This window comes from Triticum dicoccoides, chromosome 2B (assembly GCF_002162155.2).
Source record: "Triticum dicoccoides isolate Atlit2015 ecotype Zavitan chromosome 2B, WEW_v2.0, whole genome shotgun sequence".
Lineage (NCBI taxonomy): Eukaryota > Viridiplantae > Streptophyta > Magnoliopsida > Poales > Poaceae > Triticum > Triticum dicoccoides.
The window spans coordinates 1,505,981-1,522,268 of NC_041383.1; the positions used below are offsets into that span (position 1 = coordinate 1,505,981).

Sequence of the window (16,288 nt, forward strand, 5' to 3'; positions counted from 1 at the left end):
AACAAGTTGTACCGCTGAGTAGGTATGTATATGGTCAAACATAAAGAAACAAAAGCACTCAAAACATAAAGAATTATTAGTTTACGTTCCTCAAGTTGTGACGCTACATATATATGGTCAAAAGTACTCAAAACTGAGCAGGTATGTATTTTTTCTTTTTAAAGAAAAAGAAACAAAAGCATTATATTGAATTATTTATCTAAGCTTAGCGATATCACAACTTGTCCGGCGGCGGCACCTCCCCTCTAATGACGCCCGAGAGGTCAGTAGCGCAGGGGAGGTTCCGTGAGACGCCAAACCAGAGTCCAAGCTTTGCCATAGAAGGGCATGAGCCAGTCGCCGATGAGGGTGTGGCCGTAGACCATGGCACGCTTGTGGTGGCTGATCCAGGGCGGCAACGGGAGGATGTCGCAGTGCCAGAACCTGCTAGATATATAGGGCGGACGGGTGGAACCCCCTCCACACCAGGGCCTCGAACCGCGGCCGCACCACGGCCTTGTTCGGATGGAGGAGGCCGTACGTCAATGATGTAGAGGTCTCCGGTGTCTTCACCGTTAGGGAGGTACAAGTCCGTTGGAAGGACGGAGATGGCCATGGGTATCTCCTTGACTCCGTGGAGGCATGGCAGGGTATCGATGTAGCGACGATGTTGAAGCGTAACATGCGGTTCCCGCGGTCGCCCAGAACGACCTTGCTCTCCGAGGCGGTGGCCCCATGAGCCTTGGCGGGCGTCAGTGTTGGCCGCCTCTTCTGCCGTCGGGTGTAAAAGATTCATCTTGGACAGGTCATACAACCCCAAGCAGATAATTGACCGGCCGGCGGCGAACCTGAAAGGAGAGTGGCCTTCTCGTCAAGGCGTGCCGGTCCGACCAATCAACGACCTCGTCGTCCATCTGTCTTGAGCCAAGCCGCGGCGGCGTTGGCTATCAACTTGATTTCTTTTTTTCTCGAAAATATTCCGATCTACTCATTGAACATCATGGCGGTACAATGAAAACCAAAGACAACAAAAATTACATACAGATCCATAGACCATCTAACGGTGACTACAACCACTAAAGCGAGCCGAAGACGCGTCACCGTCATCGCCCCTTCCTCGCCGGAGCCGGACAAACCTTGTTGTACTCAACAGTTGGGAAGTCGTCGTGCTACGGACCTAACATTAATCCATCTTCGGGGAGGCGCTGTTGTCTCACCTTTCTAAGCAGGACACAAACTTTAACAAAACTAAAAAAAAAAATCTAAAAACGGAGCCCTCCGGTCTGCAAGGGCCGGGATCCACCGCGCCCCCATGGCCCTAACACTACCGAAGACGAGGCAGACCCGCAGTGGCGCCGACGAGAGACAGAGGAGCCATACTTTTCTTGGGAATATTAATAAATATTAATGGTTGATCAAAAAATATTGATCTGGTTCTAAAAATAATATTTGACTTTTTTAGCACAGTACATATGCTCATACATACACATGTACCCACTCACTTCTATGAATGCACACATACACATCCTACCTTTACGAGCACCTTTGAGAAAAGCCAACACATCATCTTCAGATTGACGAAGTCATCAGAGACACCTTCGAAATCGATAAGAATGTCTCCTCCCATTGAACGCACATTGCCGAAAGGACTGAAATAAATCCAGAAAAATGCGAGCACCAGCATAAAAGTCTAGGGCTTGAACTCTAGTGTGCGGAGATACCACCGTTCTCCTAACCATCCAACAAGAGGTTAGTTTGGAAATAAAAAACTATTGGTCTTGATTTTCTGGCAAAAAAGAAACTTTACACTTCTTGAAAAGGAAATGTCACAAATCCGGCGTTCTTTTTTTGAGCATAGGTACAGACACAAGCGCTCATATACACGCGCATACACTCATCTATATGAACGCACACACGCACACCTTACCTCTATGAGCACCTCCGAAAGACTGAGCCGGCATATCATCTTGAGATTTACGAAGTCACCGTAGGCGCCTCGTCGTCGACGGGAACGTCTCCTCCCACTGAAAGTGCATCACCGGAAATCCTGAAATAAATCCAGGAATAATGCGAGCACCAGGATTTGAACCCTGATGGGTTGGGGATACCACTGTCCACCTAACCAACTCAACCACAGGTTGATTCGCCACAAATCCGGCCACGTGCGCGTGATCCTTCATCGTTGTTTTAGAAAACCCCATGTATTTTATTTAATTACACGTAAAGCCCCTCAAATACGTGCACAAACCGGTAGGTCCCCGCATTACTGGGTCCACGTATGGGTTTAACGAGCTACCAGTGCAAAAAAAGCTTTTTTCCACATGCAGCTAAGGTCTGATATCATGCATAATGCTAGAATGCCTGCGAGGATTTGAGTATTTCGAACAGAGCTAGTGCTCACATAGAGTATGATGCCGTATCTATAATATCTAAATAGTTCATCCTCACTATTCTATTTCTTTTGACATGCAGCCTATCCACCTCATCAATGTGCCACATCAGCCATTCCCACTAACTTATTTTCTTTCTTTTTATCACCAGGCAACTAGACAATGCAATCAATTTCTGTCCGTTGTCCGATCGTCTCCCTTAATTACTCCGCACCCTTTCCATAGCTTTATGCAACGTTGCGTTTCAAAAAAAAAAAAAGCTTTATGCAACGTTTTGAGCATCCCACTACCGTGAAACCACGACATCCGCCGAGGTCACCTTTTTCCTAGAGCTCCGTTAATTAGTCTCCTAATTAATTCGAGTATTTAACCAAAAACTACCACAATTCACGGAACCGTGACGAAAAACTACCACTTTACGATTTTGTGCGAAAAACTACCGCTTTTTTCCTAAACCGTGGCAAAAAACTACCAAGTCTGAAAAGAGCCCGATTTGGCTCTTTTAAGTGCGTTTCTGACAGAGTTGGCCCACACATAAGCAGGCTAAAAAAGCAATCGGGTCCCTAGTTTTTTTTAAAAAGCAATCCAGTCCTCCAGCGACTGGAGGGGGCGGGCGGCTGCGTGCACGCGTGCGAGGAGGCACTGGGATGCGCGAGGGCGGCGGCGTGGCGAGCTCGCGGCGGCCCTGCGAGCTGCGCGTGCCATGGGGCCCGGCTGCGTCAGGCAAGGGGAGGATCCTGCACGCGCTACTGCGGCAAGCCGGCGGGGCGGCTGCTCGAGCGGTTGCGCACGGCTGCGTGTGCGCGTGCGGCAGTGGGGCTGCGACGAGGTGCGGCTGTGCAGTGTGGCGGGGCTGCGCGAGAGGAGGAGCTCGTGCCCGTGCTGCTGCTGCAAGAGAAGGAGAGGAGGCAGAGGAGAAGGAGATGGAGAGGAGACAGTGGAGAAGGAGAAGAGGGGCTGGGCTGCTGCTGCTCAGCAAGCTGCTGCAGCAAGGAGAAGTAGAGGAGCACGAGCACCGCCGCCACGACGCTCGCCGCTTGCTGGCCGGCTGGCTTGCGTGCGCAGCAGCCGCCGCCGCCGCCGCGAGCGTGCTGTGCCTCGCCGAGGACTGGATTGCTTTTTAAAAAAAAACTAGGGACCCGATTGCTTTTTTAGCCTGCTTATGTGTGGGCCAACTCTGTCAGAAACGCACTTAAAAGAGCCAAATCGGGCTCTTTTTAGACTTGGTAGTTTTTTGCCACGGTTTAGGAAAAAAGCGGTAGTTTTTCGCACAAAATCGTAAAGTGGTAGTTTTTCGTCACGGTTCCGTGAATTGTGGTAGTTTTTGGTTAATACTCAATTAATTCCCTCTTCACTTTCTCCATCAAATCCCATTCTTGTACCACCTATTAATGTTTTTCTAAAGAAGTAACCGATGTACTATGGGATTTGATGGTTGAATCTTCATCTACTACTTGCAGAGGTAACCGATGTACTTGCTCTCTCTCTCCTTGGTTGCCTCATCTTCTTAGGGTACCTATCGCGGCTCAGCGGGAAGACCGAAGCTCTTGCCTCATCTTCTTGCCTATCAGTAGGAGTTCTGCCTAGCCCTCCCGATGCTGGCAGCGTGTTACTCCACGCCGTAGTTACGCGTACATGGGGACTTCGAGGAGGCAAGTGATTAATTTTTTCGAACTGAATTGTTTGCATATCATGTCGGATGCACTATTCTCTTGGCAGTTGGCATCATCAGCGCTTCTGCTTCCTGTCTTGTCTGTATATCACAAGAGCAACATGCTACGATTCACAGTACGGCTCCATCACATTCAGTAGTAACAGGCTCACAACTATCCAACCATCAAATATGTCTCCCTTCTTTGCTTCCTACTGCTACTTTGCATCATTAGTATTCCCCGTTTCTATATTTATATATAGATTTATAATCTTCGCCTATCTACACCACCAATAGATACTGCAATTTTTTGATGGACTGTACCATACCAGCAAATGCTTCAAGGGGCTATCTGTTATTCAATTTAGTATCATTTTTTTGTACTAGCAATTTTTTTTACTAGACAATCAAATGATTTATTCATGAGACCTTTGATAGAAGTGTCAATCTAATATGTATCTCTTCCTAAAATTTAATTATTATGGAAAGGTATGTGGAATAAGAATTACTCTGTTACTATATCATAAGTTCCGGAAAATATTGTCTTATACTAACGAAATTTTTACAAGTTGTTTGATTGAATCTAGCTTTTGTAGCTTGGAATTAATTCTTGGTATGCCGCACTCGGTCACTCTTGAATATTGTTTTCACTTACAATTTAAGAGACAAAAAATATATTTATTCAGATTTCAATAGCTACATTTTATGTGTTTTCTCCGCTTGCAGATTATTGACAAGGAAAAAAAACCATCTTCACAAGGAATATTTTATACTGTTTTCTTTTTAGAAAACCCCCACGAAGGGGAGCCTTGGCGCAGTGGTAAAGCTGAGGTCACGGGTTCAAGTCCTGGAAACAGCCTCTTACAGAAATGTAGGGAAAGGCTGCGTACTATAGACCCAAAGTGGTCGGACCCTTCCCCGACCCTGCGCAAGCGGGAGCTACATGCACCGGGCTGCCTTTTTTCTTTTTAGAAAACCCCCACGTAGTTTATTTAATTACATACACGGCCCCTCAAATACAGCCATAGATCGGTTTGAGCTACTTGTGCAGAAAAAGTTTTTTTCCACATGCAGCTAGTGCTCACATAGAGTTTGAGGCCGTATAGCCTTGAAGTGAAGGGTTGTACGTGGAATCGCCAACGACTTTTTGATGCATATCTCTAGCATGGCCAACGACTTGTAGGAAGTCAAACCTCAAGATATATCACAACGAATTTCGTGCGACTGGAGCCACCTTTGGCCTCAAAGTTAGGCCTCCTTTGGTTTACATAAATTTTGGAGGAATTGTAAAAGATAGGAATTTTGTAGTAAAATTTTCTTTGGGGTTCCTTTCATTTGTAGTAATATATTCTTATTTCTATGTAGGATAGGAATCAATCCTTCACATTTCGAAGAAAAAAAACATTAACCTAGCCTCGATGAAATAATCCCTATCCTATGCATCAAATGAAATCTATTTTTCTATACGAATTGGGATGCCATCTCACTGCCTATGATGTTTCTATTTCTATGGTATTCCTACATCCTATATGATACAAACCAAAGGAAGCCTTAGTAGGTTCTTTCTTTGGTAGTAATAACAATTGTGTGCACCTTGCAAAAAGCGTAGCGAACATAAATAGTACTCCCTCCGTCCCATAATATAAGAATGTTTTTGACACTAGTGTAGTATTAAAAAGTTCTTATATTTTGGGACAGAGGAAGTATGAGGGAGCACACATCAGAGTGGGTGCCGTACAATAGATTGTTGCGTAGGCACTGTCGGAGCTTCACCTTTCATGCATGGCACCCAGACCGCTGCGGAGAAGAAGCAGCAGGTCATCTTCGCCCACAGCATGAACCACATCTTCCTCGTCGATGCTCCTGCCCGCCCCGCCCCGTGATCACCACAATATTTATTTGGATATTGACATCTAATCGCTCCCTCCCTCAATTCATTTCACAGGTCACAGCACAAAATGAGATGAATACATGCATGCATTCTCATTTTTCAAGCGGCCGGAGGACTCTTGTTGAGGATGCATTCTTTACGGCACTCTTCACTCTTCTTCTTCTTCTCCGCGCAACAGCCCTTGAAGCATTTCAACTTCTCCTCTATGGCTTTCTTGTCGGCGGGGGTGGCCTTGATGTAGCAAAATCTCGAGGCTGTACGGTAGCACTCGACGCGAGCACCGTCGTGGCAGATAGGGTCCAGGCATGTCACGCTGAGGTCGTTGATGCAGTGCTCACCGGCAAATTCTTCCACCGTCTTGTTGCCGGGGCAGGCCCCATGCTCGTCGACGGCCGCGCAGAGGGCCACGTGCCCCCACGGCCATTCCGTGAAAGCAAAACCCTTGCTATCTCCACCGACCTTGGCGAGCTCGGCGAACATGCCCTTGATGGACTCGACGCTGTCGGCATCGGTGCGGCAGGCCGTCTCGACCATGGCGGTGCACGCGGGGTCCTTGCCGCAGAGCTTGGAGTACTCGCCCTGGCAGCTGGTGGAAGCGTCATCCTTGTCTTCCCCCCTCGCCACCGGCATGGATGATGTGGCCACCACCACCACGAGGGTGACGGCGAAGAACGACCCGACAGCGGCCATCGATCGGTCTTGTTGCCGATTTCTACTTTTCTAGACGAGATGATGGCTTGGCACTCGTACGGTGTTGATCATCGAGATGCTACCTGAGCTGCATCATTATCTTCTCTCTCTCTCTCTATCTCTCTCTCTCTCTCTCTCTCTCTCTCTCTCTCTCTTATGTATATATAGGCGATGGATGGCCCAGAGTCGGGTGATGTGATTGTGAGGCCATGCGCCATTAGAGCTCCATACATGCCAAGTTTAAATTGGTGCATGCACTTGTACTACGAGACCGGAGAAAACGCCCACCCGCACCGCACTTAGGGACGGAGCTTAGCGTTCATGTGTGGGATGCAGGTGGTACCAACAACAACAACAACAACAACTCTAAAAAAATTCATTCATTACTTTTGCCCTCCATACCGGCGAAGAGGGCAAATTACTTGGCAACAAACATCTTCTTCAAGTCCTTGTCGAATAGCATGGCATCCAACAAGTCCAAAACGATGAACCTAGCTAGGCTTGAAACAAAGCGCTCGGCCAGAAAAGCTATACTAGCCATTGTTTTCTTCCTGCTTGTTTCTTTTTAATGGTCAGAAAACAAGTGGTACTGCTGAGTAGATTAGTCTCTGGTATTTTGTGCCGCACTACTACTACTAGAATCTGGTTTTGTCCCGAGGGACAGAGACGGCCATCAGTATCTCCTTGAGTCCGTGGAGGCATGGCAGTGTATCCAACTACCGATGCAGCGGGTGCCATCGACGACATCGAATCGTAGCATGCGGTTGCCGTGGTCGGCCAAGACGACCTTGCTCTCCGAGGCGGTGCGCAGGAAATGAATGGTCTTCTTCTTCTTCTTCTTCCTCTTCTTCTTCTTCTTCTTCTCGTATTGGGGGCACGGGCACTGGCGGGCGTCAGCGTTGGCACCACCTTGCCGTGGGCGGCTGCCTCTTGTGCCGTCGGCTGGAAAAAACTCATCTTGGAGAGATCCAAGCGCCGCAGCAAATACATCATCCCTTTGCCTTTGCTGCCCTTGCTACCATTGTTGTTGTTGCTGCGGCTGTTTTTGGCATCGTCATTTTCGCCTTTGTTGCCATTGCTACGATTGTTGTTGTTACTATGGCTATTTTTGGCATCGTCATTTTCGCCTTTATTGTCGTACACTACCTCCATACCAGTGAAGAGGGCAAATTGCTTGCCCGTAACCATCTCGTTGCAGTCCTTATCGAATACCATGGCATCCAAAAAGTCCACGATGATGAACCTGCCGGAACCGAGGCTGATGACCTTGGGCTTGAACAAATCGCTTGGTCACCACTCCTCTGGCAGGTCATCATGCGCCCATATCCGCATCTTCTCTGGCGGCGGCTCCTCCCCTCTGACAACGCCGGAGAGGTTAGCAATGCATTGGAGGTTGTGTGAGATGCCGAACCAGAGTCCAAGCTCCGGGACGTAATCCGCCTTTCCATTGAGTGGCATGAGCCAGTCGCCAACTTTGTTCCACTCACGAGTCGCGATGTGGAAGCAGTAGGTGCCGATGTCCTCGGCGCCAACGATGGAGAAGCAGATGGTGTCGCCGCCAATGAGGGCGTGGCCATAGACCATGGTGTGCCTGTCGTGGTTGATCCACGGTGACAGCGGGAGGATGTCGCAGTGCCAGAACCTGTGAGATGTGACGGACGGGCTGAGGCCCCGCCACACACCAGGGCCTCAAACTGCGGCCGCCCCTCCGTCTTGTCCGGATGGAGGACGCTATCAATGATGTAGAGGTCGTCGGTGTCTTCTCCATCGTGCACCTGTAAGTCCGTCGGAGGGACAGAGATGGCCAGCGGGGAGTGCTTGTACCCGTGGAGGCTAGGCATGGTATCGATGTAGCTGCAGCCGCCGATGGCGTCGGAGCGTAGCATGCGGTTCGCGCGGTCGCCAAGATGACCTTGCTCTCCGAGGCGATGGGTAGGAAATGAACACCGCGAGGGCTCCTCATGGAGCGGCGGCAACGTTTGTTATCTGTTCGAGGGAGCGTCGGCATGGTTGGTTTGTTGGCGCTAGAGCATATGATGGATCAATGAGCCCAACCCAGCAGCGATGGGGAAGATGTCTTCCTTGCTCAGGCCCGTTTACTATCAAGTCTACTAATATGATCCTTTGTACCGACGTCAAAAAACTAATCTTGATCTATTTCAAAAAACAAAAAGAAATTATTTATCTGATCCTTTAAAAAATATTGATATTTTTAAACGTAGTACAGACGCAGACGTTCGTGCATAAGCACATAAACTCATGCCTATCCCGACGAGCACCTCCGAGGGACTGAGCCGACACATCATCTTGAGATTAAGGAAGTCGTCAAAGACATCTTCATAGTCGACGGATATCTTCTCCCACTGAATGCACGTCGCCGCAGGGCCTGAAATAATCCTAGGAAAATGCGAGCATCAGTGTCAAATTTATGACTTGAACTCTGCTGGGCTAAGGATACCATTGTCCTACTAATCATCCAATCACAGATTGGTTCAAAAAATTATTGATCTTAATTTTCTAGGAAAAAAGAAACTTTACACTTCCAAAAGATGATTGTATTACCGCCATGCTTTGCTTCCCTCCTTAAAGAAACTAGATGATACCCCACTCATTACTGCGGGAATATTTTAAAAACTATTTCAATGTGATTTGTTGTATGAAACATGAATAGTTTAAGTAATACTACACTAGTGCAGAACCGGGCAATAGCACCGGTTCGTAAGGCCCTTTAGTGTCGGTTCCATAACCGGCACTAAAGTGTGGTCACTAAAGGCCCCCCCTTTAGTACCGGTTCAGCACGAACCGGTGCTAAAGGGCAACCACGTGGCACGAGCCAGTTCCGGGGGCCTGGAGCCCTTTAGTACCGGTTGGTAAGACCAACCGGTACTATAAGGTTTGGGGGGTTTTTAGTTTTATGATTTCTTTTTCATTTAATTTTGTGTTTCCATTTTAATTCTTTTTCGTTTGCTGGTATTTTACGATACTACACATTGTAAACATTATGCATATATATATATATATATATATATATATATATATATAAATAGAATTTCTAATAGAACCAATCATCGAGTTCAACATGATTGTCATGATATTATAAGCGTACATATATAACACCACAAAAGCAAATCACTTAAGTTCAGAACGAAGAACACGGACATGAAAGGACAAGTACTAATTAAGAGCAGCATGAAGAACTAGCTAAATCACTCCTGCTAGCTACTCTCTCTTTGGTAAAATAGCATAGAACATGTATAGCTCTCCTGATTGATCATACTGGAGCATGCCGATGAATCTGTCTCCTAATCGTGGGCTGCGCTTCTCATTGCTGCCCCCTAGTACTTCTCTATGATCATTAACAATTTTCCTCCAATCTTTCACTATTAAGCATTCATCGCTTCTAGAAATCCTGAATGCATTCATGTGCAATGCAGGATATCTTGGCCTTAAGCTAACAATTGACATCTGACCTTTAGTCTCGATCCCCTGAGGCACAACTGTCATCGGGAGTCCCTGTTGAAGAACATCGTATAGTACTTAATTAATATACTTAGCAATGAAAGTTTAGCAAAAAAAATATGTATGCAAAATATGCACTGAGGACAAATAGTAAATATCTTATCATCATTCCTAAATAGATGTGACCGTAATTCAATACCATCACTATTGGTCGCACGTTTTGAGTACTAACATTTTCAAGTGCAGAATTTTTTTTTTGTCTTAACAGTATGAAGATCCTCAAGCCATGAAACATAATGACTTATCTCCTTGCAGTTTAGTTCAGCTCCGGGACAGTAGAAGGTCCTGTCTACCAAGCGTCGGAAATGTTTGGTTGAATGGAGATAAACTGTCAATAGAAATTAGTTGTCAGTTATTTTTGAAATAAGCAATATCAAAGACAAAAATATATTTGAGAAGAACTCACATAATGGTAGAACTGGAGGCGTTTGCACATCGACCCATATGTCTCTATTACCTTCAATATCATTTTCCGGACGAATATCAAAGGTGATAACCATACCAGGCTCAAATGCATAAACCTTGCATAGTGCTTGCCAAATTTTGCATTCAAAATAGGTGTACGTGTGTGCATTGTATACTTTGACGTTGAAAGTATAACCATCATGCTCAGTTTTCAGTTAGGCTCTCTTTACCTCCATAGTTTCCATATTTTTGAAACCTATCTTATCCAAGACAAAAATTCTTGCATGGCATGGGATGCGCTAGTAGAATAGTGAAAATTAAAAATTATAAGTCAGGCAAATGAAGCATATATAAGTCATGCTTAATTACGAAAATAGACTTGTCGTTGTGACTTACTGTATCGAATTCGAAAGTCTCATCCAGCTTGATGCTGAATCGCCTACCATCAACAAGGAAATTTCTGTCGCACTGGCCGCGCTCGTCTTCACTTTATGTACACATACCGAAATTTTTTCCGTCGTCAGACGACATTTCCTATGTTCATATTAGGCAAAACATTAAACACTTACTAATTCAATTAATTCAACTACTTCTATTAATTCAACTAAGCATTTACTAAAAATAAACTAGTTATATTAATTCAATTAGTTCAACTAAGCATTTACTAAAAATAAACTAGTTATATTAATTCAATTAGTTCAACTAAGCATTTACTAAAAATAAACTAGTTCTATATATTAATTCAACTAGTTCAACTAAGCATTTACTAAAAATAAACTAGTTCTATATATTAATTCAACAAGTTCAACTAAGCATTTACTAAAAATAAACTAGTTCTATATATTGATCTCACATACCTAGCTAATTAATATCTAATTAAATTTTCTAGAAAACAGAAAATAAGTAAAAAATGTGTGTGTGTGTGTGTATGTGTGTAGTGTGTGTATGTGTGTATGTGTGTGTACGCCGCCCCGTACGCTGCCGCCTCGTATGTACAAGCGGGGGCGCCGGCGCACGGGTGCGAGAGACGTACGGGACCGCGGCGACGACGACGGACGGCGGCGGCGTTCGGGGCGGCGGCGCGAGACTACGACGACGACGGGCGGCGGCGGGGACAGCGACGACGACGACGGACGACGGGCGACGGGCGGCGACGACGGGATCAGCGGCGCGCGGCGATGTCGAGAGGTTGGAGACGAAGTGGGGAGATGTAACTGAAATTTTCATAAGTGCTATATATATAGGATGGGCCTTTAGTACCGGTTGGCCACCAACCGGTACTAAAGGCCAACTTTGGCCAGGCCAAGAGGCGGGAAGAGCAGGCCTTTAGTACCGGTTGGTTGCTCCAACCGGTACTAAAGGGTGATCTTTAGTACCGGTTGGAGCCACCAACCGGTACTAAAGGCCTCGCGCTGCCACCCCAAAGTTTAGTCCTACTTCGCCGGGCGAAGGGCAGCCGCACTGGTTTATAAACCTAGCCGCGACTACCTCTTTGAACTCCTCTATATAGCAGGCTTGTGGGCCTAAATTCTGCGCGCTGTCGTGTGAGTCTGCTGGGCCTTTAAGGCCTGTAATTGCACGCCCGTGGCCTAGCAGGCCCATAGGGCAGCACCCCAATTTTTTTTATAGTTTTTTTCTTTTCTGCTTTATTTTCTTCTATCTATTTCTGCGTAGTTTTTTGTATAGTTTTTTCTTTCTGTTATATTTATTTTCTTCTATTTATTTCTGAGTAGTTTTTCATCTAGTTTGCCAAAATTCAACATTTTCAGAGTTCATTTTGTAGTGATTTTCAATTTCACGGTCATTTTATATAGTTTTTTTCTTTTCAGCTATAGTTTTTTTTCTGCTATTTTTTCTTTTCTGCAAAACTTGATGGTCAAAGTCTGGAGTTATAACCAAAGTTAAAAAAAAAAGAAATGCCGACGTGCAATTAGTTTTTGCCATAACAGAAGAAGTCCGGAGTTGTAATAAGTTATTAAAAATAAAAAAGAGGTGCAATGCTTGTTAAGTTGCTTCAAGCCTTTCAGAATAGTGTAAACTGCACTGCGCATAGCTCCGTGCAGTCTACCATATTCCTGAAGGCTTGAAGCTAAGCAACATGAGCATTGAGCCTCTTCTTCATCGTCTCTGCACTCAGGGCTTATAAACCGCTCCTAGTCCCTCTCTCTTCGCGAGGTGGGACTAAAAAACAGATTACTAAGAAACTGTAGTACTGGTTCATCCATGAACCGGTACTAAAGGTGCTCGTGGGGCCCCAGCCTTACCTGACACAACCTCATTAGTACCAGTTCGTGGCACGAACCGGTGCTAAAGGTTCACCACGAACCGGTACTAAACAGCTCCTCCTGCCTAGCAGTTGGTGCATACTGAACGCAAAAAATATAAGAGCATTTAGATCATGATCTTATATTTCTTTACAGTTTAAATTGTCAATATGATCTTATAACATCAAAAATACTTTGATCATCAATGATCTTTGTGTGTACAATCTGAATTGTCAATATGAGTCATCAACGATTTATAAACCGATGAAGACTCATATTGCGGCCACAAATTCTACACATAGAGTTCAATGAAGACCAAGTGCTTGTGATAGTTTGAGAAATAACATATTTAAGGTGGTAAAAGGCTTGTTAGGGGAGCGAGGTGGGACTAAAAACAGCTTGCCATAACCTCATTAGTACCGGTTCGTGGTACGAACCGGCACTAAATGGTGATGGTGGGGCCATAGCCTGACCGCAGGCTGACACAGCCTCTTTAGTACCGGTTCGTGGCATGAACCGGTACTAAAGGTTCGCCACGAACCGGGGCTATTGATCGCCGCCACGAACCGGCACTAATGTACACATTAGTGCCGGCTGAAATTCAAACCGGCACTATTGTGCTTCACATTTGACCCTTTTTCTACTAGTGCTAATATAAAAAGCTAAAACTGAAAATACATATAATTTATTATGTTCTATTACTATATAGTTGTCAAATGTCTATTAAATATAAATAGCATAATAGAATGAAAATTCTTATGTATGTTTGCATGTTGAGATGAGTCTTTTTTTCCATGCATGTTGAGATGAGTCTTTTTTCATGCATGTCTAATGATGAAGTGATATGCTTGCATGTTGAGAGACATATGACCATGAGGGTGGGCCTTTCCTTATGCATGTCAGGGATGATGTGGCATGCTTGCATGTTGAGAGAAATAATTTAGTGGGGGCTAGCTATTTAGATATTGAAGATATAAGAGCATTTAGATCACTACTTTAGTGATCTAAACACTCTTATATTTCTTTACAGAGGGAATACTTGTGTTATTTGATTATATCTCATTTCCGTTATTTCAATATATCAGATTCAATGCGTGAATCGTGATGGATTGTGTTGGATGTGGTTGAGTGACATACCACTAGAAGAAAACTAATTGGACCAAGGAAGGAGTTACATACCAAGAAGTAATCCCCCAAAACAGTTTCGAAAACGGAGCTTCGAGCAAGGAGATCGAAAATCGTACGAAAATGAGTAGGACCCCGGGTTTGAATGCAATGGTGATTTTTTTCTGGAGGAAGGAGAAGGCAATGTGTTGATCGAATAATTGATGGAATAACTTGTGTTATTGGATTATTCTCATTTCTGTTATTTCAATATCACGGATTCAATGCTTGAGCCATAATGGCTTGTGCTGGATGTGGTTGATGCTGATAATCTCCTACAAAGTCGCCCTTTGTATTTTGTGTGTCGAAAAAATAACCTTAGTTTTCTGCAGAACAGAAAAAGCACCTACAGACTAAGCTGCATGTTGGGACCTGATGGGATTGGAGCACCCCCAAAGCAAGCAAACTTGCTAGCACCGCAGACAAGCAATTACTCTGTTTCATTGAATGTGCATACAAGTGAACTAAACCAAAATCTCAACACACATATTCAAACAGGAGACTAGATAGTATTTTCTTTTGACCATGTTGGGCACTAGGAAAGGCTAGCTCCTTCTGAGCTCCTTAATTCGGGAAAAAATTGATTTAATTTGATTAGAAGAAAAAAAAAGCTCTCTGCTAGCGAATATGCCTTGGTCGTCTCTTTCCCGATCCTTCGATGCATCCGTCCGTCCGTGCGTACAAAAAAAACAAGCCGAGGCCCAAGCCCACACACAATAAACCCAGGCAAGTTTCAAGCAAACGACCCGAGGTCTGCCTAGAATCCGCCCAGATTGGGCTGAAATTTTGAGGGGATTTTTATCTGGCTATTCGTTTCCTTGCGGCAGAAGGACACCCCAACCGACTTACAAGGGAGCCACGAACCTGCTAGGGCCGCCCAGGGTAGGGGGAGCGCCCCTTGAGCTAGTGGGCTTCGAGCATCATCTCGCATTGATTTTTTCTTTCTAAAAAAACATATATATTCCAAAATAAATCTTCGTAAATTTTTATCGCGTTATGACTTCGTTTGATTGATTTTCTGCGAAACAAAGAACATGCAACAACAGGAACTGACACTGGGTATTGGATCAATATGTTAGTCCAAGAAAATCATATAAATTGTTGCAAGAAGTATGTGCAACTTGTAGAATATTGGCATGAAACAAACAAAAATTGTAGATGCGACGGAGATGTATCAACCTCCTACTCGCGACACGCGCGCCCGAAACCGACCGCCCGCATCCCCCTGCTCCCATGTGCGCCCTACTGGATCGGGACTCCCCCTGTTAGTTCCTTTTGCCCCACCCCCCCAATCTTTTTAAATAATTCGGGACATCAAAACGTTCTAAATTTTAAAAATAGTTGTGAATTTTGAAATTTTTCATGACTTCAAAAAGTGTCCGTGAATTCAAAAATGTTCATTAATTTGTGAAAAATGTTCATGGGTTTAAAATTTATTAATGAATGTAAAAAATGTTTCATGATTTTAAAAACTGTTCATGATTATAAAAAATGTTCACAAACTAGAAAAATGTGCAAGATGTAAACGTATGTTCATGTATTCGTATAAAATGTTCACAAATTTAGAAAATTAAAAAATTGAAAATTATTAATGAATTTAAAAATGTTCACAATTTAAAAAAAACGTGAACTCGGTAATGCTCACGATTTGAGAGAATGTTCAGGAGTTTGTTAAAAATGTTCACAATTCAAAAAATTGTTCATGAATTTAAAAAATGATCATGATGTCAAAAAAATCTTCAAGATTATCAAAAAGGTTCATGATTTAATAGAACGTTCACGAATTTGTACAACATCGTAAGCAGTAGACACAACTGGATCAACATTATAACTGATTGTTTCATCTTTAACTATGATAGGTTCCTCATGTTTTTCTTCAATAGGTGGATGAAACTTAACCATTTCTCGTTGGAAAGATCAACAAGATTGATTTTTTTCGCAAAAAAAATGATTTTCTGGCACGAACCACATTTTCCTCTTTGTTGCTGATGCCGGCTCCTGCCCCATGGTCACCTTGATATTTATTTGGATCTCGACATCTAATCGTTACATCATTACTAATTTTGATTTTATTTCACAATGTTTTTCTCGTGCTTCTTTTTTTTCAGGTGAAAGAGAGATTTTATTTCATCAATCAGGACATAAGTTGTTCTTACAAATACCAGGGACATCTGCTGGTCCTGAACCCAGCACACCACAGCGCGACCTTTTGTCCGGCCAAAGAAGGCCAGATAATGGCTTACACCATTATGTTCCCTACAAACATGAGATAGCTTGAACATTCTCTGTTCCCTCAAAAGCCTTTGGATTTGATCAACCAACATGGAATAGCGAG

At 44.3% G+C, this 16,288-nt stretch overlaps 1 pseudogene; it reads right to left on the reverse strand.

Moving 5' to 3' along the window:
• Positions 1-7,019: 7,019 nt before the first annotated feature.
• Positions 7,020-8,609, reverse strand: LOC119366668 (annotated as a pseudogene).
• Positions 8,610-16,288: the final 7,679 nt, after the last annotated feature.